The following is a 26,993-nucleotide window of genomic DNA, read 5'->3' as shown; positions in this document are numbered from 1 at the left end:
AACTTTATCTATATGGCAGTTGGGAGGAGGATTTCTGATAAACTGGCTTGACTGGCCATGTCTGGGGGTTTTCTGTGGGAGTCAGGGTGTGTGTGTGTGTGTGCCTGTGTTATCTCATCTGTGCTAGTCATTGTGACGTATACAGAGTGTATATGGGTAGCAGGGTCAAGCCCATGTTGTGCCTACATGTTAGCCAGAGGCTTTCTATTGTTCCTGTGTAACTGTCTAGGTCCTGCTAGTTACCGGCCCGGGGCAAGACTCATTTAAGGTTGAGACACCTCATAGACACTTAACACATAATAAACACAAAATACTGTTCTAGTGTTTTTGACAGTATTAGAAGTGGGGGTGGTAGAGGGGATGAGAACTCTAGAAAGTGTAGGCTTACTTCAGAAGTAATGAAAGAAGTAATACGAAACATATGACGTGGCATGATACACATCAACTCATGTTCTCCATAACTGTGCTAGGCCTAGGGAATTAACCGTTTAGACCGCCAAATGAATTATTTACCAATGAGAGAGGTAAAAGACAAAATATTGGTCTGGCAAACTAACTCCCTGAGAATAAATATTTAAATACAGTCTGCAAACTGTAGCTCCAATTCAATTATGGAATCTGTCAGAAATACATTTCTCTCTAAAGGAATGCAGTTTCCACTGTAAACCAATGTGAGGAGAACATTTGCTTGGGCTATCCTCAGGGAAATACCATCTCCTGCATTTAATTCAGCACAGGTCTAATGAAATAGTTTTTATAGAAAAACTCATTACGGCCCTGTAATTTGTTTTTTTCCTTCCTCGCTCTATTAAATTCAAATAGGAACGATGTTATCCAACACTATTTGCCAGGCAGGGTGCAGGACATGTCTCCACCAGGAGGGGGGGCAGCCTGACTCCTGTTGGAACCAGTATTATTCTAGGGCAACTCTGCTGCTTGAGACGACTCTTCAAAGACTTCTGTTCTGTATTGTATTGTTACGTAAGCCAACTTTTTAGCAGCTTAGGTACCTCTGCTCTGCCGTGGATGTAAATCTAGACTAGAGCATGCAGCCAGTTTTCAGAGAGTTGAGCTGAGAGAGTCATAACGACAACAGAAGAGAAGCCAGAAGGTAGTGCAGGGGTTTTAAATGAGGCCATATAAGAACCTCAATGGAATTTGAAGTGCCTGTGTACGATCACAGAGAAATCCTACTTTCTGGTGTTAGGTTCTAATTTTCAGTACAAACTCAACGGACACTATGAAAGCTTAAACCAAATGTATTCTTCCCAGAAGGTCAATACAGCTGCGTCAGACAAAAAACATGGTTTCACCCGTGGTAGTATTCATACTCCACTTTGGGTGGAGTCTCCTCCTTATCGCTAAACATTGCATCATTATTGCTAGGCAGGGAGCTGAGGTATCTGGGTCTTAAACGGTTCCTCCCCTTATCAGTACTGCTACATGTGATCGTTTTCCCTGCACTCAGCCCCTCCCAAGCTTCCTGATGGCTCCCCTCATGTCTCTATTATACCTGATGATTAATTACATAGAAAGCTCAGAAAACAAACCAATCACTGGGAATAAAAGCTGTAAAGAGAACCCTCCTTACCCAGGACCAAAAAGTTAGAAAATGTATGCACTCATTACTGTAAGTCACTCTGGATAACATAGTCTGCTAAATGACTCAAATGTAAATGTTACCCAATAGTCAAAGGTTTTCACTGTGTGAAAGGATTGAACTGTTGCCAGTTTAGTCTTATGATCACATCTATCTATCTCATGTGGTATGATACTCACTGATCACATAAAATAAGAAATGTGTCTTAATGCTTACACCATACAGTTTATCCCTCTACTACAGTAGGCTGGAACTCATAGGCAAAGCCTCATATCAACCAGCAGACAGACAACATTCTGGCGGTTTCCTATAGTTACAGGCCACAGATGCTACAAATGTCTAGACCCGTAGTCTAGCAGATTGTATGACGTGTTTTCTCCTCGCGACCCTCAATGATAGGAGGATTCGAGTCAGTGTTAAAACGTCAGACACACGCTGTTCCTCTGACAATCAACAGCAGGCTGCTGCCTGGCTGGCCGGGAAAGGAGAGGAGAGGAACTGAGACAGTACCTTATTCATCATGGCTATCAGTATTCAGCATCCCCATCAGCACCATTGATGATCATCATTATTAGACCCAGAGGTACTACGTACGTACAGACCAGTGGAGGCTGCTGAGGGGAGGACGGCTCATAATAACATCTGGAATGGAGTCAATGGAATGGTATCAAAATGTGGTTTCCTAATGGTTGATACTATTCCACTGACTCCACTCCAGCCATTACTATGAGCTGCCCTCCCTCCATTGGTACAGATGTTGATCCTTCAAGCACTTTGTCTCTAGGTATTGATGACTGACCTCACACACCTGCACAGCGGTAGGCTGACTACTAATGGTAAAACAAATCATTCTCTCAATTTCAGATCTACAGAAACACCATTTCATGAGCTTTATAGTCTCGTCCACTAGCCTGCACAGTCTATGGTAGCACCCGAAGGGGAAATGGTTATCTTACGCATGCATGTCATTCCAATTCAATAAAAGTGTATGTAGTTACAGGTTGTCAATAGCATGTCAGAATGATTACATTGTGTGAATGACTCACGAGGACTCATGAGACCAAGCATCGATGTGGCTTCTATAAAAAGGTGGGTTCTTTTAGCTCATGTTTCAAATCAAATTCTGTGTGTGTGTTACCACAAAATACATAACTCTCAGGATAAGTTCACAATTAAAGATCGTTACAATTTGAATGAACCAGAGCCATCATAGCAGAGCTCCACAGGTTGAAGTCATCAGATCAGAGACCAGAAAGGTGGCAGCAATGATGCACAGGAAGCAGAGTGACACTGTGCCTGAGGCTAGAGTAGGCCTAGTGACATTGCCCCAGCCACACAAATATACGGAAAAAAACTATTTTACTGAGTTACAGTTCATATGAGAAAATCAGTAAACTGAAGTAAATTCATTAAGCCCCAATCTATGAATTTCATATGACTGGGAATACAGATATGCAGCTGTTGGTCAGAGATACCATAAATACATTTGGGCCTCACAATGGACCTCAGGATCTCAATACGGTATTTCTGTGCATTAAAATTGCCATCAATAAAATGCAAATGTGTTCATTGTCCGTAGCTTATGCCTGCCCATACCATAACCCCACCTCCACCATGGGGCACTCTTTTCACAACGCTGACATCAGCAAACCGCTCGCCATCACAACGCCATACACGTGGTCTGCGGTTGTGAGACCAGTTGGAAGTACTGCCAAATTTTCTAAAACAACGTTGGAGGCGACTTATGGTAGATAAATTAACATTCAATTCGAATGGACATTCCTGCAGTTAGCATGCCAATTGCACGATCCCACAAAACTTGAGACATCTGTGGCATTGTGTTGTGTGACAAACCTGCACATTTTAGATTGGCCTTTCATTGTCCCCAGTACAATAATGATCATTCAGTTCAACCAGCTTCTTGATATGCCACACCTCTCAGGTGGATGGATTATCTTGGCAAAGGAGAAATGCTCACTAACAGGGATGTAAACAAATGTTTGCACAAAATTTGAGAGAAACAAGCTTTTCGTGTGTGAGGAACATTTCTGGGATCTTTTATTTCATGAAACATGGGACCAACACTTTACATGTTGAGTTTATATTTTTGTTCAGTGTATAATCACTCATCTATTTTTATGGCTACAGCATCATCATCAAAGCAACCAACATCAGAGAGTGTTCCCTGATTTCAGAATCAAGCTTCATTGATTTAAAAAAAAAAAAATCAACTGACAGGCACCTGTAACGAGAGCATGGGGACTAGAGAGCGAGGCACAGGGATGTGTATGAATCAAAACAGAGTAAGAGCATGGCCCAGTGATATTAGGGGAGGGGAGTTCCTCTTGGGACCTTCTTCACTGTCTGTCTGTCTGTCTGTCTGTCTGTCTGTCTGTCTGTCTGTCTGTCTGTCTGTCTGTCTGTCTGTCTGTCTGTCTGTCTGTCTGTCTGTCTGTCTGTCTGTCTGTCTGTCTGTCTGTCTGTCTGTCTGTCTGTCTGTCTGTGTCTGTGTGTGTGTGTGTGTGTGTGTGTGTGTGTGTGTTGATTCAGCTCTGCATGACTGTGTGCCCCATGTCAATCTGGCCAGCATGTGTTATGTCCATCTAAGCCCAGATGATTGACAGCTCTGAAACAGCCTATCCCTTGAGGATCTCCCCAGACAGCTCCAGAAGGGAACCTTCCACCTTTGCATTTTCTCTCCTCAAATGATGTTAATATTTTACCCTGCATCTCGACTTTCCCAGAGAAGACTCACTCATTTGTGTTTCCTTGAGCATCACTAAGTATTTCTCACAACTTTAACCTTGATCAGAGGCTGTGATGAATGCCAAGAGTGTGTGTGTGTGTGTGTGTGTGTGTGTGTGTGTGTGTGTGTGTGTGTGTATGTATGAACGAGTGTGTGCCTCCTAGGCTTGGGCGATATACTGTTTATACTGTATACCGAAGGGGGGGGGGGGGGGGGGGGGGTACCCCTGCCTCTTTGTGGCTGCAGGGGTGAGTGCTACGCCACTGCTTATAGCTAACAGTAAGTTACGAATAATATTACAAATCTAAGATGTGTCAAATAAATTATATCCAGCTCATGGCTCAAGCTATGCATTTATTTTGCTAATTTGCTTGCTAAGTGACTAGATGTCAAGATCAAGCTTCTTGGTTACAGCAGAGACATTCAATCCCCTCCTGGATCAAGATCCCTGTTGCTTAAATTGTTATGCATGTCAAAAATGTATTTAAAAAAGCCACATCTAATTTTTTTAAAGCTAGCCCTGATTATATTCAGATGACACAGCAAGCACAGAGTGGTGGTGTGATGGTTCTGAAGAAGGCGATTGGGTGCTGAGTCAAGGCCCCCCATATATGCATCCATCCGCTCACGCACAGTACTCACACACACAAATACTATATTATTTTTTTAAATAGCGCCCCTCGTGTGTACTTTCGGTAATACCGTATACCCCGGTATAGTACAGAAACGGTATGAACATCTGGATCCCGCCCAACCCTAGTGCCTCCTCATCTTCCTCACTACAACAATACGTGTATCACACATTACTCACTAAGTGAAAATCCACAACACGCACACACACACACACACACACACACACACACACACACACACACACACACACACACACACACACACACACACACACACACACACACACACACACACACACACACACACACAGCCAACAATTTCCTGCCCATCCACACACGCATACTACACACACAGCAACAAAATACAACATTTCTCCTAACCAACAACCCAAACTAGAGATAATAACCGAGCTGTGACATTGATTGCACACTATCAATTCAAAAAGCTATTATCAAATCTTATTAGAATCCTGTCCGTTGTGTATTTACACAGAATGACTGCAGGCCCATGAACAAGGCAAAACACTGACAGAGACAGACACACAGTAGAAGGGGGATATAGAGCAAGGAAAGTTTGTTATAATGATGCTTGCAGTAGTGGTAGTGAGCGTGGGTGTGTGGAGCTTTTTAAAATTCAGCTGAGCTACCGACCAGCGTACGTCACAGTTCTTCCACTGCAGAGAAAATGATAGGTTTGAGGACGTCTGTGGGAGGCTGCTGCCAGGGAGAAAAAAATCCAGACGCTTCTGTCTGAAACAAGCTTGGATTTGAATGTGTGTTTAGTATTAGTGTGTGTGTGTGTGTGTGTGTGTGTGTGTGTGTGTGTGTGTGTGTGTGTGTGTGTGTGTGTGTGTGTGTGTATGAGTACTATGCGTGAGCGGATGGATGTATAGGTGGGGGCCTTGACTCAGCGCCCGAACTCCCTCTTCAAAACAATCACTCTGTGCTTGCTGTGTCATCTGAATATATCCAGGACCACATCTACAGTCCTGGGAGGGTTTAAAACATGTTCATTTCACTAAGGACAGGAGGACAAAAAGCAGTAGTTGATTTTTAAAGACAGAGAAAGGTCAAAATCTCTGACTGGTTGGATGGTTTGGGCTGGAGCCTGAGGTTGAGGTCAGGGTGACGGTTGCAGCTGGACTATGGAGGAAGGCTGCTGCAAGGAGAACAGCCAGAGGACGGGGGACGATTCAAGCTTGGATGCACAGTTTTCACAGCTTTGCCTGCGTGGGCTGGTGGCTCCCAGTCCTCCTCCTCCTCACTACACTACAACTAAACTGTGTGTCCTCCTCCTCACTACAACTAAACTGTGTGTCCTCCTCCTCACTACAACTAAACTGTGTCCTCCTCCTCACTACAACTAAACTGTGTCCTCCTCCTCACTACACTACAACTAAACTGTGTCCTCCACCTCACTACACTACAACTAAACTGTGTCCTCCTCCTCACTACACTACAACTAAACTGTGTGTCCTCCTCCTCACTACACTACAACTAAACTGTGTGTCCTCCTCCTCACTACACTACAACTAAACTGTGTGTCCTCCTCCTCACTACACTACAACTAAACTGTGTGTCCTCCTCCTCACTACAACTAAACTGTGTGTCCTCCTCCTCACTACACTACAACTAAACCGTGTGTCCTCCTCCTCACTACAACTAAACTGTGTCCTCCTCCTCACTACACTACAACTAAACTGTGTGTCCTCCTCCTCACTACACTACAACTAAACTGTGTCCTCCTCCTCACTACACTACAACTAAACTGTGTGTCCTCCTCCTCACTACACTACAACTAAACTGTGTGTCCTCCTCCTCGCTACACTACAACTAAACTGTGTCCTCCTCGCTACACTACAACTAAACTGTGTGTCCTCCTCCTCACTACAACTAAACTGTGTGTCCTCCTCCTCACTACAACTAAACTGTGTCCTCCTCCTCACTACAACTAAACTGTGTGTCCTCCTCCTCACTACACTACAACTAAACCGTGTGTCCTCCTCCTCACTACAACTAAACTGTGTCCTCCTCCTCACTACACTACAACTAAACTGTGTGTCCTCCTCCTCACTACAACTAAACTGTGTGTCCTCCTCCTCACTACACTACAACTAAACTGTGTCCTCCTCCTCACTACACTACAACTAAACTGTGTCCTCCTCCTCGCTACACTACAACTAAACTGTGTGTCCTCCTCCTCGCTACACTACAACTAAACTGTGTGTCCTCCTCCTCACTACACTACAACTAAACTGTGTGTCCTCCTCCTCACTACACTACAACTAAACTGTGTGTCCTCCTCCTCACTACAACTAAACTGTGTGTCCTCCTCCTCACTACAACTAAACTGTGTCCTCCTCCTCACTACACTACAACTAAACTGTGTCTCCTCCTCACTACACTACAACTAAACTGTGTCCTCCTCCTCACTACACTACAACTAAACTGTGTCCTCCTCCTCACTACACTACAACTAAACTGTGTGTCCTCCTCACTACACTACAACTAAACTGTGTGTCCTCCTCCTCACTACACTACAACTAAACTGTGTGTCCTCCTCGCTACACTACAACTAAACTGTGTCCACCTCCTCCTCACTACACTACAACTAAACTGTGTCCTCCTCACTACACTACAACTAAACTGTGTGTCCTCCTCCTCACTACACTACAACTAAACTGTGTGTCCTCCTCCTCACTACACTACAACTAAACTGTGTGTCCTCCTCCTCACTACAACTAAACTGTGTGTCCTCCTCACTACACTACAACTAAACTGTGTCCTCCTCCTCACTACACTACAACTAAACTGTGTGTCCTCCTCCTCACTACACTACAACTAAACTGTGTGTCCTCCTCCTCACTACACTACAACTAAACTGTGTCCTCCTCCTCACTACACTACAACTAAACTGTGTGTCCTCCTCCTCCTCACTACACTACAACTAAACTGTGTGTCCTCCTCCTCACTACACTACAACTAAACTGTGTGTCCTCCTCCTCACTACACTACAACTAAACTGTGTGTCCTCCTCCTCCTCACTACACTACAACTAAACTGTGTGTCCTCCTCACTACACTACAACTAAACTGTGTGTCCTCCTCGCTACACTACAACTAAACTGTGTGTCCTCCTCCTCACTACACTACAACTAAACTGTGTCCTCCTCCTCACTACACTACAACTAAACTGTGTGTCCTCCTCCTCACTACACTACAACTAAACTGTGTCCTCCTCCTCGCTACACTACAACTAAACTGTGTGTCCTCCTCCTCACTACACTACAACTAAACTGTGTGTCCTCCTCCTCACTACACTACAACTAAACTGTGTCCTCCTCCTCACTACACTACAACTAAACTGTGTGTCCTCCTCACTACACTACAACTAAACTGTGTGTCCTCCTCCTCACTACACTACAACTAAACTGTGTCCTCCTCCTCACTACACTACAACTAAACTGTGTGTCCTCCTCCTCACTACAACTAAACTGTGTGTCCTCCTCCTCACTACAACTAAACTGTGTCCTCCTCCTCACTACACTACAACTAAACTGTCTCCTCCTCCTCACTACACTACAACTAAACTGTGTGTCCTCCTCCTCACTACACTACAACTAAACTGTGTGTCCTCCTCCTCACTACACTACAACTAAACTGTGTGTCCTCCTCCTCACTACACTACAACTAAACTGTGTCCTCCTCCTCGCTACACTACAACTAAACTGTGTGTCCTCCTCCTCACTACAACTAAACTGTGTCCTCCTCCTCACTACACTACAACTAAACTGTGTGTCCTCCTCCTCACTACACTACAACTAAACTGTCTCCTCCTCCTCACTACACTACAACTAAACTGTGTGTCCTCCTCCTCACTACAACTAAACTGTGTGTCCTCCTCCTCACTACACTACAACTAAACTGTGTGTCCTCCTCCTCACTACACTACAACTAAACTGTGTGTCCTCCTCCTCACTACACTACAACTAAACTGTGTGTCCTCCTCCTCACTACACTACAACTAAACTGTGTGTCCTCCTCCTCACTACACTACAACTAAACTGTGTGTCCTCCTCCTCACTACACTACAACTAAACTGTGTCCTCCTCCTCACTACACTACAACTAAACTGTGTGTCCTCCTCCTCACTACACTACAACTAAACTGTGTCCTCCTCCTCACTACACTACAACTAAACTGTGTGTCTCCTCCTCCTCACTACACTACAACTAAACTGTGTGTCCTCCTCCTCACTACACTACAACTAAACTGTGTGTCCTCCTCCTCACTACACTACAACTAAACTGTGTCCTCCTCCTCACTACACTACAACTAAACTGTGTGTCCTCCTCCTCACTACAACTAAACTGTGTCCTCCTCCTCACTACACTACAACTAAACTGTGTGTCCTCCTCCTCACTACACTACAACTAAACTGTGTCCTCCTCCTCACTACACTACAACTAAACTGTGTGTCCTCCTCCTCACTACACTACAACTAAACTGTGTGTCCTCCTCCTCACTACACTACAACTAAACTGTGTGTCCTCCTCCTCACTACACTACAACTAAACTGTGTGTCCTCCTCCTCACTACACTACAACTAAACTGTGTCTCCTCCTCCTCACTACACTACAACTAAACTGTGTGTCCTCCTCCTCACTACACTACAACTAAACTGTGTCCTCCTCCTCACTACACTACAACTAAACTGTGTCCTCCTCCTCACTACACTACAACTAAACTGTGTGTCCTCCTCCTCACTACACTACAACTAAACTGTGTGTCCTCCTCCTCACTACACTACAACTAAACTGTGTGTCCTCCTCCTCACTACACTACAACTAAACTGTGTGTCCTCCTCCTCACTACACTACAACTAAACTGTGTGTCCTCCTCCTCACTACACTACAACTAAACTGTGTGTCCTCCTCCTCACTACACTACAACTAAACTGTGTCCTCCTCCTCACTACAACTAAACTGTGTCCTCCTCCTCACTACACTACAACTAAACTGTGTGTCCTCCTCCTCACTACACTACAACTAAACTGTGTCCTCCTCCTCACTACACTACAACTAAACTGTGTCCTCCTCCTCACTACACTACAACTAAACTGTGTGTCCTCCTCCTCACTACACTACAACTAAACTGTGTCCTCCTCCTCGCTACACTACAACTAAACCGTGTGTCCTCCTCACTACACTACAACTAAACTGTGTGTCCTCCTCCTCACTACAACTAAACTGTGTCCTCCTCCTCACTACACTACAACTAAACTGTGTGTCCTCCTCCTCACTACACTACAACTAAACTGTGTGTCCTCCTCCTCACTACACTACAACTAAACTGTGTCTCCTCCTCCTCACTACACTACAACTAAACTGTGTGTCCTCCTCCTCACTACACTACAACTAAACTGTGTCCTCCTCCTCACTACACTACAACTAAACTGTGTGTCCTCCTCACTACACTACAACTAAACTGTGTGTCCTCCTCCTCACTACAACTAAACTGTGTCCTCCTCCTCACTACACTACAACTAAACTGTGTGTCCTCCTCCTCACTACACTACAACTAAACTGTGTGTCCTCCTCCTCACTACAACTAAACTGTGTCCTCCTCCTCACTACAACTAAACTGTGTGTCCTCCTCCTCACTACACTACAACTAAACTGTGTCCTCCTCCTCACTACACTACAACTAAACTGTCTCCTCCTCCTCACTACACTACAACTAAACTGTGTCCTCCTCCTCCTCACTACACTACAACTAAACTGTGTCCTCCTCACTACACTACAACTAAACTGTGTGTCCTCCTCCTCGCTACACTACAACTAAACTGTGTGTCCTCCTCCTCACTACACTACAACTAAACTGTGTCCTCCACCTCACTACAACTAAACTGTGTGTCCTCCTCCTCACTACACTACAACTAAACTGTGTGTCCTCCTCCTCACTACACTACAACTAAACTGTGTGTCCTCCTCCTCACTACACTACAACTAAACTGTGTGTCCTCCTCACTACACTACAACTAAACTGTGTCCTCCTCACTACACTACAACTAAACTGTGTGTCCTCCTCCTCACTACACTACAACTAAACTGTGTCCTCCTCCTCACTACACTACAACTAAACTGTGTCCTCCTCCTCACTACACTACAACTAAACTGTGTGTCCTCCTCCTCACTACACTACAACTAAACTGTGTCTCCTCCTCGCTACACTACAACTAAACTGTGTGTCCTCCTCCTCACTACAACTAAACTGTGTGTCCTCCTCCTCACTACAACTAAACTGTGTGTCCTCCTCCTCACTACACTACAACTAAACTGTGTCTCCTCCTCGCTACACTACAACTAAACTGTGTCCTCCTCACTACACTACAACTAAACTGTGTGTCCTCCTCCTCACTACACTACAACTAAACTGTGTCCTCCTCCTCACTACAACTAAACTGTGTGTCCTCCTCCTCACTACACTACAACTAAACTGTGTGTCCTCCTCCTCACTACACTACAACTAAACTGTGTGTCCTCCTCCTCACTACACTACAACTAAACTGTGTGTCCTCCTCACTACACTACAACTAAACTGTGTCCTCCTCCTCACTACACTACAACTAAACTGTGTCCTCCTCCTCACTACACTACAACTAAACTGTGTGTCCTCCTCCTCACTACACTACAACTAAACTGTGTGTCCTCCTCCTCACTACACTACAACTAAACTGTGTGTCCTCCTCCTCACTACACTACAACTAAACTGTGTGTCCTCCTCACTACACTACAACTAAACTGTGTGTCCTCCTCGCTACACTACAACTAAACTGTGTCCTCCTCCTCACTACACTACAACTAAACTGTGTCCTCCTCACTACACTACAACTAAACTGTGTGTCCTCCTCCTCACTACACTACAACTAAACTGTGTGTCCTCCTCACTACACTACAACTAAACTGTGTGTCCTCCTCGCTACACTACAACTAAACTGTGTCCTCCTCCTCACTACACTACAACTAAACTGTGTCCTCCTCACTACACTACAACTAAACTGTGTGTCCTCCTCCTCACTACACTACAACTAAACTGTGTGTCCTCCTCCTCACTACACTACAACTAAACTGTGTGTCCTCCTCCTCACTACACTACAACTAAACTGTGTGTCCTCCTCACTACACTACAACTAAACTGTGTCCTCCTCCTCACTACACTACAACTAAACTGTGTGTCCTCCTCCTCCTCACTACACTACAACTAAACTGTGTGTCCTCCTCCTCGCTACACTACAACTAAACTGTGTCCTCCTCCTCACTACACTACAACTAAACTGTGTGTCCTCCTCCTCACTACACTACAACTAAACTGTGTCCTCCTCCTCACTACACTACAACTAAACTGTGTCCTCCTCCTCACTACACTACAACTAAACTGTGTGTCCTCCTCCTCACTACAACTAAACTGTGTGTCCTCCTCCTCACTACAACTAAACTGTGTGTCCTCCTCCTCACTACACTACAACTAAACTGTGTCCTCCTCCTCACTACACTACAACTAAACTGTGTGTCCTCCTCCTCACTACAACTAAACTGTGTGTCCTCCTCCACACTACACTACAACTAAACTGTGTGTCCTCCTCCTCACTACACTACAACTAAACTGTGTGTCCTCCTCCTCACTACAACTAAACTGTGTGTCCTCCTCCTCACTACAACTAAACTGTGTGTCCTCCTCCTCACTACACTACAACTAAACTGTGTGTCCTCCTCCTCACTACACTACAACTAAACTGTGTCCTCCTCCTCACTACACTACAACTAAACTGTGTGTCCTCCTCCTCACTACACTACAACTAAACTGTGTGTCCTCCTCCTCACTACACTACAACTAAACTGTGTGTCCTCCTCCTCACTACACTACAACTAAACTGTGTCCTCCTCCTCCTCACTACACTACAACTAAACTGTGTCCTCCTCCTCACTACACTACAACTAAACTGTGTGTCCTCCTCCTCACTACACTACAACTAAACTGTGTCCTCCTCCTCCTCACTACACTACAACTAAACTGTGTCCTCCTCCTCACTACACTACAACTAAACTGTGTGTCCTCCTCCTCACTACACTACAACTAAACTGTGTCCTCCTCCTCACTACAACTAAACTGTGTGTCCTCCTCGCTACACTACAACTAAACTGTGTCCTCCTCCTCACTACACTACAACTAAACTGTGTGTCCTCCTCCTCACTACACTACAACTAAACTGTGTCCTCCTCCTCCTCACTACACTACAACTAAACTGTGTCCTCCTCCTCACTACAACTAAACTGTGTGTCCTCCTCCTCACTACACTACAACTAAACTGTTTGTCCTCCTCCTCACTACACTACAACTAAACTGTGTGTCCTCCTCCTCACTACACTACAACTAAACTGTGTGTCCTCCTCCTCACTACACTACAACTAAACTGTGTGTCCTCCTCCTCACTACACTACAACTAAACTGTGTGTCCTCCTCCTCACTACACTACAACTAAACTGTGTGTCCTCCTCCTCACTACACTACAACTAAACTGTGTCTCCTCCTCCTCACTACACTACAACTAAACTGTGTCTCCTCCTCCTCACTACACTACAACTAAACTGTGTCCTCCTCCTCACTACACTACAACTAAACTGTGTGTCCTCCTCCTCACTACACTACAACTAAACTGTGTCCTCCTCCTCACTACACTACAACTAAACTGTGTCTCCTCCTCCTCACTACACTACAACTAAACTGTGTCCTCCTCCTCACTACACTACAACTAAACTGTGTCTCCTCCTCCTCACTACACTACAACTAAACTGTGTCCTCCTCCTCACTACACTACAACTAAACTGTGTGTCCTCCTCCTCACTACACTACAACTAAACTGTGTGTCCTCCTCCTCACTACACTACAACTAAACTGTGTCCTCCTCCTCACTACACTACAACTAAACTGTGTCTCCTCCTCCTCACTACACTACAACTAAACTGTGTCCTCCTCCTCACTACACTACAACTAAACTGTGTGTCCTCCTCCTCACTACAACTAAACTGTGTGTCCTCCTCCTCACTACAACTAAACTGTGTCCTCCTCCTCACTACACTACAACTAAACTGTGTGTCCTCCTCCTCACTACACTACAACTAAACTGTGTGTCCTCCTCCTCACTACACTACAACTAAACTGTGTCCTCCTCCTCACTACACTACAACTAAACTGTGTGTCCTCCTCCTCACTACACTACAACTAAACTGTGTCCTCCACCTCACTACAACTAAACTGTGTGTCCTCCTCCTCACTACACTACAACTAAACTGTGTCCTCCTCACTACACTACAACTAAACTGTGTGTCCTCCTCCTCACTAAACTACAACTAAACTGTGTCCTCCTCCTCACTACACTACAACTAAACTGTGTCCTCCTCACTACACTACAACTAAACTGTGTGTCCTCCTCCTCACTACACTACAACTAAACTGTGTGTCCTCCTCCTCCTCACTACACTACAACTAAACTGTGTGTCCTCCTCCTCCTCACTAAACTACAACTAAACTGTGTCCTCCTCCTCACTACACTACAACTAAACTGTGTCCTCCTCACTACACTACAACTAAACTGTGTGTCCTCCTCCTCACTACAACTAAACCGTGTGTCCTCCTCCTCCTCACTACACTACAACTAAACCGTGTGTCCTCCTCCTCACTACACTACAACTAAACTGTGTCTCCTCCTCCTCACTACAACTAAACTGTGTCTCCTCCTCGCTACACTACAACTAAACTGTGTGTCCTCCTCCTCACTACACTACAACTAAACTGTGTGTCCTCCTCCTCACTACACTACAACTAAACTGTGTCCTCCTCCTCACTACAACTAAACTGTGTCCTCCTCCTCACTACACTACAACTAAACTGTGTCTCCTCCTCCTCACTACACTACAACTAAACTGTGTCTCCTCCTCGCTACACTACAACTAAACTGTGTCTCCTCCTCCTCACTACACTACAACTAAACTGTGTGTCCTCCTCCTCACTACACTACAACTAAACTGTGTCCTCCTCACTACACTACAACTAAACTGTGTGTCCTCCTCCTCACTACACTACAACTAAACCGTGTGTCCTCCTCCTCACTACACTACAACTAAACTGTGTGTCCTCCTCCTCACTACACTACAACTAAACTGTGTCCTCCTCACTACACTACAACTAAACTGTGTGTCCTCCTCCTCACTAAACTACAACTAAACTGTGTCCTCCTCCTCACTACACTACAACTAAACTGTGTCCTCCTCACTACACTACAACTAAACTGTGTGTCCTCCTCACTACACTACAACTAAACTGTGTCCTCCTCCTCACTACACTACAACTAAACTTTGTGTCCTCCTCCTCACTACACTACAACTAAACTGTGTCCTCCTCCTCACTACACTACAACTAAACTGTGTGTCCTCCTCCTCACTACAACTAAACTGTGTGTCCTCCTCCTCACTACACTACAACTAAACTGTGTCCTCCTCCTCACTACACTACAACTAAACTGTGTGTCCTCCTCCTCACTACACTACAACTAAACTGTGTCCTCCTCCTCACTACACTACAACTAAACTGTGTGTCCTCCTCCTCACTACACTACAACTAAACTGTGTGTCCTCCTCCTCACTACACTACAACTAAACTGTGTGTCCTCCTCCTCACTACACTACAACTAAACTGTGTCCTCCTCCTCACTACAACTAAACTGTGTGTCCTCCTCCTCACTACAACTAAACTGTGTGTCCTCCTCCTCACTACACTACAACTAAACTGTGTGTCCTCCTCCTCACTACACTACAACTAAACTGTGTCCTCCACCTCACTACACTACAACTAAACTGTGTGTCCTCCTCCTCACTACACTACAACTAAACTGTGTGTCCTCCTCCTCACTACACTACAACTAAACTGTGTCCTCCTCCTCACTACACTACAACTAAACTGTGTGTCCTCCTCCTCACTACACTACAACTAAACTGTGTGTCCTCCTCCTCACTACACTACAACTAAACTGTGTCCTCCTCCTCACTACACTACAACTAAACTGTGTGTCCTCCTCCTCACTACACTACAACTAAACTGTGTCCTCCACCTCACTACACTACAACTAAACTGTGTGTCCTCCTCCTCACTACACTACAACTAAACTGTGTGTCCTCCTCCTCACTACAACTAAACTGTGTGTCCTCCTCCTCACTACACTACAACTAAACTGTGTGTCCTCCTCCTCACTACACTACAACTAAACTGTGTGTCCTCCTCCTCACTACAACTAAACTGTGTGTCCTCCTCCTCACTACACTACAACTAAACTGTGTCCTCCTCCTCACTACACTACAACTAAACTGTGTGTCCTCCTCCTCACTACACTACAACTAAACTGTGTGTCCTCCTCCTCACTACACTACAGCACTACAGGCCCCCGCTTCAAATGAAAGCCTTTTAGAAGAGTGAAGCAGAGAAACACACAGAGACAGAAAGCCAATCCTCATAACAACACTCAGAATTCAAAGGTTCTTTACACAAAAAGTCTCCTATAAATACTACAGATCCTACTAAGAAATAAATGTCAAATTATTTTCCTTTTTTTTTAGATGCCCTGCAAGGTATGATGAGCAGGGCGGTAACCATTGACCAATGTTCCAATGTATTTTCAACATACAGTATATTGAACATACACCTCTGTCATTCCAACGCACAGGATGAAGACGCAATCACAGCACACCGGTGGTTATGAATCTGTCAAGACTGTTCCTTCAATTCAATAAAAGGTTCCGTCACAACATGTCTTGATTCAATTCCCTTTTTGACAGCTAGCAATGTTCCCTACATACAGTAGGCTACGGCTAACCAACCCACTAGTTAATTCATTGATCTCTCTAACTTCCACTCCCTTTCAAGGTTTCTGTGCCGCCTGAAAATAGCTGTGAGAGCATTTGGGCACAAGCTCCCAATGTCATTTCATGTCTTTTGTCTGCATCCCTGTGCCACCCACCCACACACACACACACATTAAGACAATGAGCTGGGAGCGTCATTATGTTAACTGACAACAGTGTTCACACCCAGCGCCCTGCAGCGCTAACAACCAGGAAGAATCCTACATTAAAAGCTCCCCATCCTCTCACTGCCCTTAACACAGAGATCTACAACAGCAGCTTAACTCCGGGAGACACAGTACTACCGTCAAATGGAAATGCAGGTAACACTACCAACAACAGACATTAGATGTGGTAACAGATATTTTAAAAACACAAGGGCTCGTAGATGCTTAGAACAGAAATAAAGCATTATACCTGAAGTGTTAGAAAGATGCATGTTGATATTCAGCTATGATCCATATCAGTGGAGGCTGGTGGAAGGAGCTATAGGAGGAATGGATCATTGTAATGAATGGAATGGTACCAAACACATGGTAACAATGTGTTTGACTCTGTTCCCTTGATTCCATTCCAGCCATTACAATGAGCCTGTTCTCCTTTAGCTCCTCCCACCAGCCTCCTCTGATCCATGTAAAGAATTCAGAGAAGTTTACGGAGATGAACATTCAGCTATGAACGACAGAGGACGCTTTGAATTGATCACACATCATAACACACAAAATTACAAATATAAATAAAAAATGTAAAACTCCAGTGTGTACAGCCTAGCACATCACTGAGGCCAAGCTTCCTGCTATACAGGACCTACAGTTGAAGTCAGAAGTTTACATACACTTATGTTGGAGTCATTAAAACTCGTTTTTCAACCACTCCACACATTTCTTGTTAACAAACTATAGTTTTGGCAAGTCGGTTAGAACATATACAGTTGAAGTCGGAAGTTTACATACACCTTAGCCAAATACATTTAAACTCAGTTTTTCACAATTCCTGACATTTAGTCCAAGTAAAAAGTCCCTGTCTTACGTCAGTTAGGATCACCACTTTATTTTAAGAATGTGAAATGTCAGAATAATAGTAGAGAGAATGATTTATTTCAGCTTTTATTTCTTTCATCACATTCCCAATGGTTCAGAAGTTCACATACACTCAATTAGTATTTGGTAGCATTGCCTTTAAATTGTTTAACTTGGGTAAAACTTTTCAGGTAGCCTTCCACAAGCTTCCCACAATAAGTTGGGTGAATTTTGGCCAATTCCTCCTGACAGAGCTGGTGTAACTGTCAGGATTGTAGGCCTCTTTGCTCGCACATTCATTTTCAGTTCTGACCACACATTTTCTATAGGATTGAGGTCAGGGCTTTGTGATGGCCACTCCAATCAATACCTTGACTTTGTTGTCCTTAAGCCATTTTGCCACAACTTTGGAAATATGCTTGGGGTCATTGTCCATTTGGAAGAACCATTTCTGACCAAGCTTTAACTTCCTGACTGACGTCTTGAGATGTTGCTTTAATAAATCCACGTAATTTTCCTTCCTCATAATACCATTTATTTTGTGAAGTGCACCAGTCCCTCCTGCAGCAAAGCACCCCCACAACATGATGCTGCCACCCCCGTGCTTCACGGTTGGGATGGTGTTCTTCAGCTTGCAAGCCTCCCCCTTTTTCCTCCAAACATAACAATGGTCATTATGGCCAAACAGTTCTATTTTTGTTTCATCAGACCAGAGGACATTTCTCCAAAAAGTACGATCTTTGTCCCCATGTGCAGTTGCAAACCGTAGTCTGGCTTTTTTATGGCAGTTTTGGAGCAGTGGCTTCTTCCTTGCGGAGCGGCCTTTCAGGTTATGTCGATATAGGACGCGTTTTACTGTGGATATAGATACTTTTGTACCTGTTTCCTCCAGCATCTCCACAAGGTCCTTTGCTGTTGTTCTGGGATTGATTTGCACTTTTTACACCAAAGTACGTTCATCTCTAGGAGACAGAACGCATCTCCATCCTGAGCGGTATGACAGCTGCGTGGTCCCATGGGTGTTTATACTTGCGCACTATTGTTTGTACAGATGAATGTGGTACCTTCAGGCATTTGGAAATTTCTCCCAAGGATGAACCAGACTTGTGGAGGTCTACAATTTTTTTTCTGACGTCTTGGCTGATTTCTTTTTATTTTCCCATGATGTCAAGCAAAGAGGCACTGAGTTTGAAGGTAGGTCTTGAAATACATCCACAGGTACTCCTCCAATTGACTCAAATGATGTTAACTTGTTATGGATAGGGGGCAGTATTTTCACGGCCGGATAAAAAACGTACCCGATTTAATCTGGTTATTACTCCTGCCCAGAAACTAGAATATGCATATAATTAGTAGCTTTGGATAGAAAACACTCCAAAGTTTCTAAAACTGTTTGAATGGTGTCTGTGAGTATAACAGAACTCAAATGGCAGGCCAAAACCTGATAAGATTCTGTACAGGAAGTACCCTGTCTGACCATTTCTTGGCCTTCTTTGTCATCTCTATCCAAAACAGAGGATCTCTGCTGTAACATTACACTTTCTAAGGCTCCCATAGGCTCTCAGAAGGCGCCAGAACGTTGAATGATGACTCTGCAGTCTCTGGCTGAAAAACAGTAGCGCATTTGGATAGTGGTCGATCTGAGAACAATGAGACGGGCGCGTGCGTGCACGTGAAGAGGCCATTTTACATTTTCAGTCTTTGAACGAAAACAACGACTCCCGGTCGGAATATTATCGCTATTTTACAAGAAAAATCGCATAAAAAATGATTTTAAACAGCGTTTGACATGCTTCGAAGTACGGTAATGGAATATTTAGAAATGTTTTGTCACGAAACGCGCATCACCCTTCGTTACCCTTCGGATAGTGTCTTGAACGCACGAACAAAACGCCGCTATTTGGATATAACTATGGATTATTTGGAACCAAACCAACATTTGTTGTTGAAGTAGAAGTCCTGGGAGTGCATTCTGACAAAGAATCTGAGTTTGGTGAGTACCAAACTTGGTGGGTGTCAAAATAGCTAGCCTGTGATGGCCGGGCTATCTACTCAGAATATTGCAAAATGTGCTTTCACCGAAAAGCTATTTTAAAATCGGACACCGCGATTGCATAAAAGAGTTCTGTATCTATAATTCTTAAAATAATTATGTTTTTTGTGAACGTTTATCGTGAGTAATTTAGTAAATTCACCGGAAGTGTTCGGTGGGAATGCTAGTTCTGAACGTCACATGCTAATGTAAAAAGCTGTTTTTTGATATAAATATGAACTTAATTGAACAAAACATGCATGTATTGTATAACATAATGTCCTAGGAGTGTCATCTGATGAAGATCATCAAAGGTTAGTGCTGCATTTAGCTGTGGTTTTGGTTTTTGTGACATTATATGCTAGCTTGAAAAATGGGTGTCTGATTATTTCTGGCTGGGTACTCTCCTGACATAATCTAATGTTTTGCTTTCCTTGTAAAGCCTTTTTGAAATCGGACAGTATGGTTAGATAAAGGAGAGTTGTCTTTAAAATGGTGTAAAATAGTCATATGTTTGAAAAATTGAAGTTTTCGGATTTTCGAGGAGTTTGTATTTCGCGCCACGCCTATCATTGGATATTGGAGCGGTGTTCCGCTAGCGGAACGTCTAGATGTAAGAGGTTAATTAGCCGATCAGAAGCTTCTAAAGCCATGACATGCTTTTCTGGAATTTTCCAAGCTGTTTAAAGGCACAGTCAACTTAGTGTATGTAAACTTCTGACCCATGGGAATTGTGATACAGTGTCTGTAAACAATTGTTGAAATAATGAGGACTTCATGCACGAAGTAGATGTCCTAACTTACTTGCCCAAACTATAGTTTCTTAACAAGAAATTTGGGGAGTGGTTGAAAAACAAGTTTTAATGACTCCAACCTAAGTGTTTGTAAACTTCTGACTTCAACTGTACTGGACGGTGTCAGAGGAAGGCCCAAAAAACTGTCTAAACTCCAATCACCCAAGTCATAGACTGTTCTCTCTGCTATCGCACGGCAAGCAGTACCGGAGCACCAAGTCTAGGACCAAAAGGCTCCTTAACATCTTCTACCCCCAAGCCATAAGGCTGCTGAACAATTCATGAAATGGCCACCCGGACTATTTGCATTGACACCCCCCCACTCTTTGTTTTTACACTGCTGCTATGCGCTGATTATTATCTATGCAGTCACTTTCCCCTACCTACATGTACAAATTACCTCAACTAACCTGTACCCCGCACATTGACTCGGTACCGGTACCCCCTGTATATAGCCTCATTGTTATTTTATTGTTTAACTTATTTTGTTTTTACATTAGTTTATTTAGTAAATATTTCTTAACTCTATTTTCTTAAAACTGAATCGTTGGTTAAGGGCTTGTAAGTGAGCATTTCACTGTAAGGTCTTGTATTCGGTGCATGTGAAATGTTGACGGTATTCATATGAATCAGAGACCTGGCTGTTGCGTAATCCTCAACCTTCTCGAAAGGAGTGGAGACTAATTTGGTTTCACTTAATTAGTTCCATAGGTGACTGACTGTATTGATAAGCTATGCTGTAAGTCACACACACTCTCTCTCTCTCTCTCTCTATGACATAACTTACTATGGGAGGCAGTGGCGGCATCATGTTGAATTATTTAAAAACAATTACCATGGCCTAGGGAGAGTGACAGGCGAATAACAGCGGAGGACAGCTTGGTAAATAAATAAAGTTGATATCCACAGCTGCTATTCCATTCCTTCTCTAATGATATCTGAATATCAAAGAGACCAAATCAACAAATGCTTATTCCTTCTCCCTCAATCCTCCAAAAAGCCTAAAATCTCCTCCAGGCTGCTACGCAGAGGCTTCAGCCTGCCCCGCCATGAAATTGAATAGCCCCAAAAATGATTTACAGTAAGAACTAAGTGTCCATCCCACCAAGATGACAAGGCATTACCCTGGCTATTCCTGAAGGAGAACATGTTCCAGTCCAGACAGACTAAGCTCTGGGAACAGGCAGCTCAGGCAGAGAACCAAGCATTTAGGTTGAGGTGTGTACGTACGTGTGTGTGTGTGTGTGTGTGTGTGTGTGTGTGTGTGTGTGTGTGTGTGTGTGTGTGTGTGTGTGTGCTGTTGCAACCTAGCAAGGCCAGTAAAAACAACTGCATCCTACTTCGAGTCTGTGACAAACATCCACATCAAATAAAATGGTATTAGTGGCGTAAACATTGTTAGCTGATGTTAATGCAGGTGTAGCGAAATGCTTGTGTTCCTAGCTCCAACAGTGCAGTAATTCAACAATACACACAAAACCCCAAAATGTTAACTTCTTTGGGGTAGGGGGCAGTATTTTCACATCCGGATGAAAAGCGTGCCCAGAGTAAACTGCCTGCTACTCAGGCCCAGAAGCTAGGATATGCATATTATTAGTAGATTTCGATAGAAAACACTCTGAAGTTTCTAAAACTGTTTGAATGATGTCTGAGTATAACATAAGTCATATGGCAGGCAAAAACCTGAGAAGAATCCAACCAGGAAGTGGGAAATCTGAGGTTTGTAGTTTTTCAAGTGATTGCCTATCCAATATACAGTGTCTGTGGGGTCATATTGCACTTCCTAAGGCTTCCACTAGATGTGAACAATCTTTAGAATGTTGTTTCAGGCTTCTACTGTGAATGGGGAGAGAATAAGAGCTATTGCAATCAGGTGTCTGGAAAAATGGCACGAGCGCAGTCATGTGAGAGCGAGCTGAGTTCCTTTTCATTTCTGAAGACAAAGGAATTGTCCGGTTGGAATATTATTGAAGATTTATGATAAAAACATCCTAAAGATTGATTCTATACATCGTTTGACATGTTTCTACAAACTGTAATGCAACTTTTTTGACTTTTCGTCTGGACGCGCCTTCTGCATTTGGAATAGTCAACTGAACGCGCGAACAAAAAGGATGTATTTGGACATAAATATGGACTTTTTCGAAACAAAACAAACATTTATTGTGGAACTGGGATTCCTGTGAGTGCATTCTAATGAAGATCATCAAAGGCAAGTGAATATTTATAATGCTATTTCTGACTTTTGTTGACTCCACAACATGGCGGGTATCTGTATGGCTTGTTTTGGTGACTGAGCGCTGTACTCAGATTATTGCAAAGTGTGATTTCGCTGCAAAGCTTTTTTGAAATCTGACACAGCGGTTGCATTAAGGAGAAGTTTATCTTTAATTCTATGCAGCGTCCCACATACCCCAGAGAGGTTTTAAGAAAATAATAAATACAGAAGTGTTAGAATGAGCAATATCAGTGTCCGAAATATAAATATACTGAACAAAAATATAAACGCAACATGTAAAGTGTAGGGCCCATGCTTCATGAGCTGAAATAAGATTTCCCAGAAATGTACACACAATAGACACAAAAAGCTACATTCTCAAAAATGTTGTGCACCAATTAGTTTACATCCCTGTTAGTGAGAAGTTCTCCTTTGCCAAGAAAATCAATCCACCAGACAGGTGTGGCATATCAAGAAGCTAATTAAACAGCATGATCATTACACAGGTGCACCTTGTACTAGGGACAATAAAAGGCCACTCTAAAATGTGCAGTCGTGTCACACAACACAATGCCACAGATGTCTCAAGTTTTGAGGGAGTGTGCAATTGCCATGTTGACTGCAGGAATGTCCACCAGAGCTATTGCCAGAAAATGTCATGCTAATATCTCTACCATAAGCCGCCTCAAACGTCATTTTAGAGAATTTGGCAGTACGTCCAACTGGCCTCACAAACGCAGACCACGTGTGTAACCACACCAGCCCAGGACCTCCACATCCGGCTTCTTCACCTGCGGGATCGTCGGAGACCAGCCACTTGTCCAGCTGATGGAACTGAGGAGTATTTCTGTCTGTAATAAAGCCCTTTGTGGGGAAAAACTCATTCCAATGTCCTCCCAGGCCCACCCATGGCTGCGCCCCTTCCCAGTTGTGTGAAATCCATAGATTAGGGCCTAAATAATATACATACATGTACTATGTAAATATTCTTAATCCATTCCTTACTTAGATGTATGTGTATTTTGGGTATATGTAGTGAAACTGTTAGATATTGCTTGTTAGATACTACGGCACTGGCGAAGCTAGAAGCACAAGCATTTCGCTACACCTGCAATAACATCTGCTAAACACGTGTATGTGACCAATACATTTGATTTGATGCGTTTATATTTTTGTTCAGGACACCCCCCTATTCGGAAAGTATTCAGACTTTTTCAAACGTTTTCCACATTTTGTTACATTACAGCCTTAAAATGGATTAAGTAAATAGAAACTCCTCAGAAATCTACCCACAATACCCCATAATGACAAAGCGAAAGCGAATTTTAGAAATACCTTATTTACATAAGTATTCAGACCCTTTTCTATGAGATTCGAAATTGAGCTCAGGTCCATCCTGTTTCCATTGATCATCCTCGAGATGTTTCTACAACTTGATTGGAGTCCACCTGTGGTAAATTCAATCGATTGAACATGATTTGGAAAGGCACACACCTGTCTTTATAAAGGTCCCACATTTGACAGTGCATGTCAGAGCAAAAACCAAGCCATGAGGTCGAAGGAATTGTCTGTAGAGCTCTGAGACAGGATTGTGTCTCTGGGGAAGGGTACCAAAACATTTCTGCAGCATTGAAGGTCCCCAAGAACACAGTTACCTCCATCATTCTTAAATGGAAGAGTTTGGAACCACCAAGACCAACCGCCAAACTGACCAAAAACCCGATGGTCACTCTGACAGAGCTCCAGACTTCCTCTGTGGAAATCGGAGAAGAACCTTCCAGAACCTACCTTCCAGAAGGACAACAATCTCTGCAGCACTCCACCAATCAGGCCTTTATGGTAGTGGTCAGACAGAAGCCACTCCTCAGTAAAAGGCACATGACAGCCTGCTTGGAGCTTCCCAAAAGGTCCCTTAAGGACTCTCAGACCATGAGAAACAAGATTCTCTGGTCTGATGAAACCATGAATGCCAAGCATTACGTCTGGAGGAAACCTGGCACCATCCCTATGGTGAAGCATGGTGGTGGTAGCATCATGCTGTGGGTTTGTTTTTCAGCTGCAAGGACTGGGAGACTAGTCAGGATCGAGGGAAATATGAACGGAGCAAAGTAGAGAGATCCTTGATGAAAACCTGCTCCAGAGCGCTCAGGACCTCAGACTGGGATGAAGGTTCACCTTCCAACATGACAATGACTCTAAGCACACAGCCAAGACAACACAGGAGTGGCTTCATGACAAGTCTCTGAATGTCCTTGAATTTCCCAGCCAAAGGCGGGACTTGAACCCGATCAAACATCTCTGGAGAGACCTGATAATAGCTGTGCAGCAACACTCCCCATCCAACCTGACAGAGCTTGAGAGGATCTACAGAGAAGAATCGGAAAAACTCCCCAAATACAGGTGTGCCAAGCTTGTAGTGTCATACCCAAGAAGACAAGGCTGTAATTACTGCCAAAGGTGCATCAACAAAAGCACTGAGTGAAGGGTCTGAATCCTTATGTAAATGTGATATGTTTTTTTGAACATGAGCAGCAGAATAGAGCAGCAGAATAATTCAGTTTGAGTTATCAGGGAAGTTCAAAGTGACCCCAATATCTTAATTATGGATGTCATGTCCCATAGCACCATCAGGACTGACCTTTACTGGATATGACATTAGTATTACTCACAGTGATTCAGACAGTCAAGGTAATCTAACCAGAAAAGAACATTGTAAAATCAGACATACAAGTGCTATGACACTCTAGTGGTTTGGCTGCTGGTGACCGTTGAGTGACTGTATTCTGGCAGGTCAAAATAATCATCTTAAGATGGTGTAACAGCAAAAAAATGGTGCCAGTAGGAAAGTTGCTGTTAACCAAAATTTAGAAAAGTGCTAAACAAAATAAGAGTCATGATGGACGAAATTATAAATTAATAGAATATCCATATCAAATTGATGTCACTAGAATATGATTATAATGCAGTTTTTTTTGTATTACAGTATTAATGCTATGCCATCAGCAATTTTCAAATACCAAATCCTACAGGACAGTAAAAGCACTGATTTCAATGATTCTGACTCACCTACTATTGCACCCCAGACAGCCTTACAGAGGACATTGATGAGAACATTCACAGAATGGTACTGGTCCTGTCGTCAGTAGAACACAGAACAACCACATTAGCCTGCAGCAAGACTTCAGTTGCCAAATTAAATGGGACACCTCCGCTTTGAGTCCCACTATCACCCCGGCATGATTAAGGGCTTCTAAACCCTTTTAAACATTGTGTTTGAGCTGGAATTGCATTGGAATAGTCTATTTCTTCTGCATCCACCAATACCAGCCATTAGCCTGCGCGACTAACGGCGCCTGAACTATAGTAGTGTTTGTGAGACAAGGGCAGATCCCGAAAACTGTTCTTGTCACAAAAAACGTCTGAAGTCCTAACGGCTTGAGCGACAAACTATTATGACTCCACTTTGAAAAGCTGAGAATCTCACGTACACAACACGCCCATGTTTTGCTCTAGGACGCAAGCCACACAAGAGTCATTAGAGGTAACAGGTTCTTTTAAATAGGAGATCATAGGAAATCACAGTGTCTATATAATACAGTAATAAGCTCACATAACCGCTGTCACCCACTACTTGTAGCGCTGGTTGTTCTGAAAATAAAATGGTTAAACACTTCAATGTGAGGTTAAATATGAGGGCAAAGCAAGCAAATGAACGAAAGTAGCGAATTTCAGCTTTTTCACTGTGGAAATCCCTGGACCTACGAGTTGAAATGTGTAACTATGGACATCATATCTAGGCCTAGGCTATTTCATTTGATCATTAGAATCGCTTAAAGTATTCTGATTTCTATTAGAGAATATAGTGGAACCAGTGACTACAGGCAGTATTTTTTATCAAATAAACAAACAAAAAGAACAGAAAAATCTAATTTGTTAGCCAAATAAAATCAATGAAGCTTTCAAAGATAGGGAAGGGACAAACGGTATTAGTATCCTGAG

The 26,993-nt window shown here is 43.4% G+C and overlaps 1 protein-coding gene across 1 annotated transcript in view; it reads right to left on the bottom strand.

Annotated features, from left to right (window-relative positions):
- Positions 1–26,993, bottom strand: part of LOC106569352 (arf-GAP with GTPase, ANK repeat and PH domain-containing protein 3) — a 285,633-nt gene that overhangs the window by 153,966 nt on the left and 104,674 nt on the right. The gene's annotated exons all lie outside the window — the stretch shown is intronic.

The sequence above is a fragment of the Salmo salar genome, chromosome 14 (assembly GCF_965601325.2).
Source record: "Salmo salar chromosome 14, fSalSal1, whole genome shotgun sequence".
Lineage (NCBI taxonomy): Eukaryota > Metazoa > Chordata > Actinopteri > Salmoniformes > Salmonidae > Salmo > Salmo salar.
This window is presented reverse-complemented; position numbering and strand designations above follow the sequence as displayed.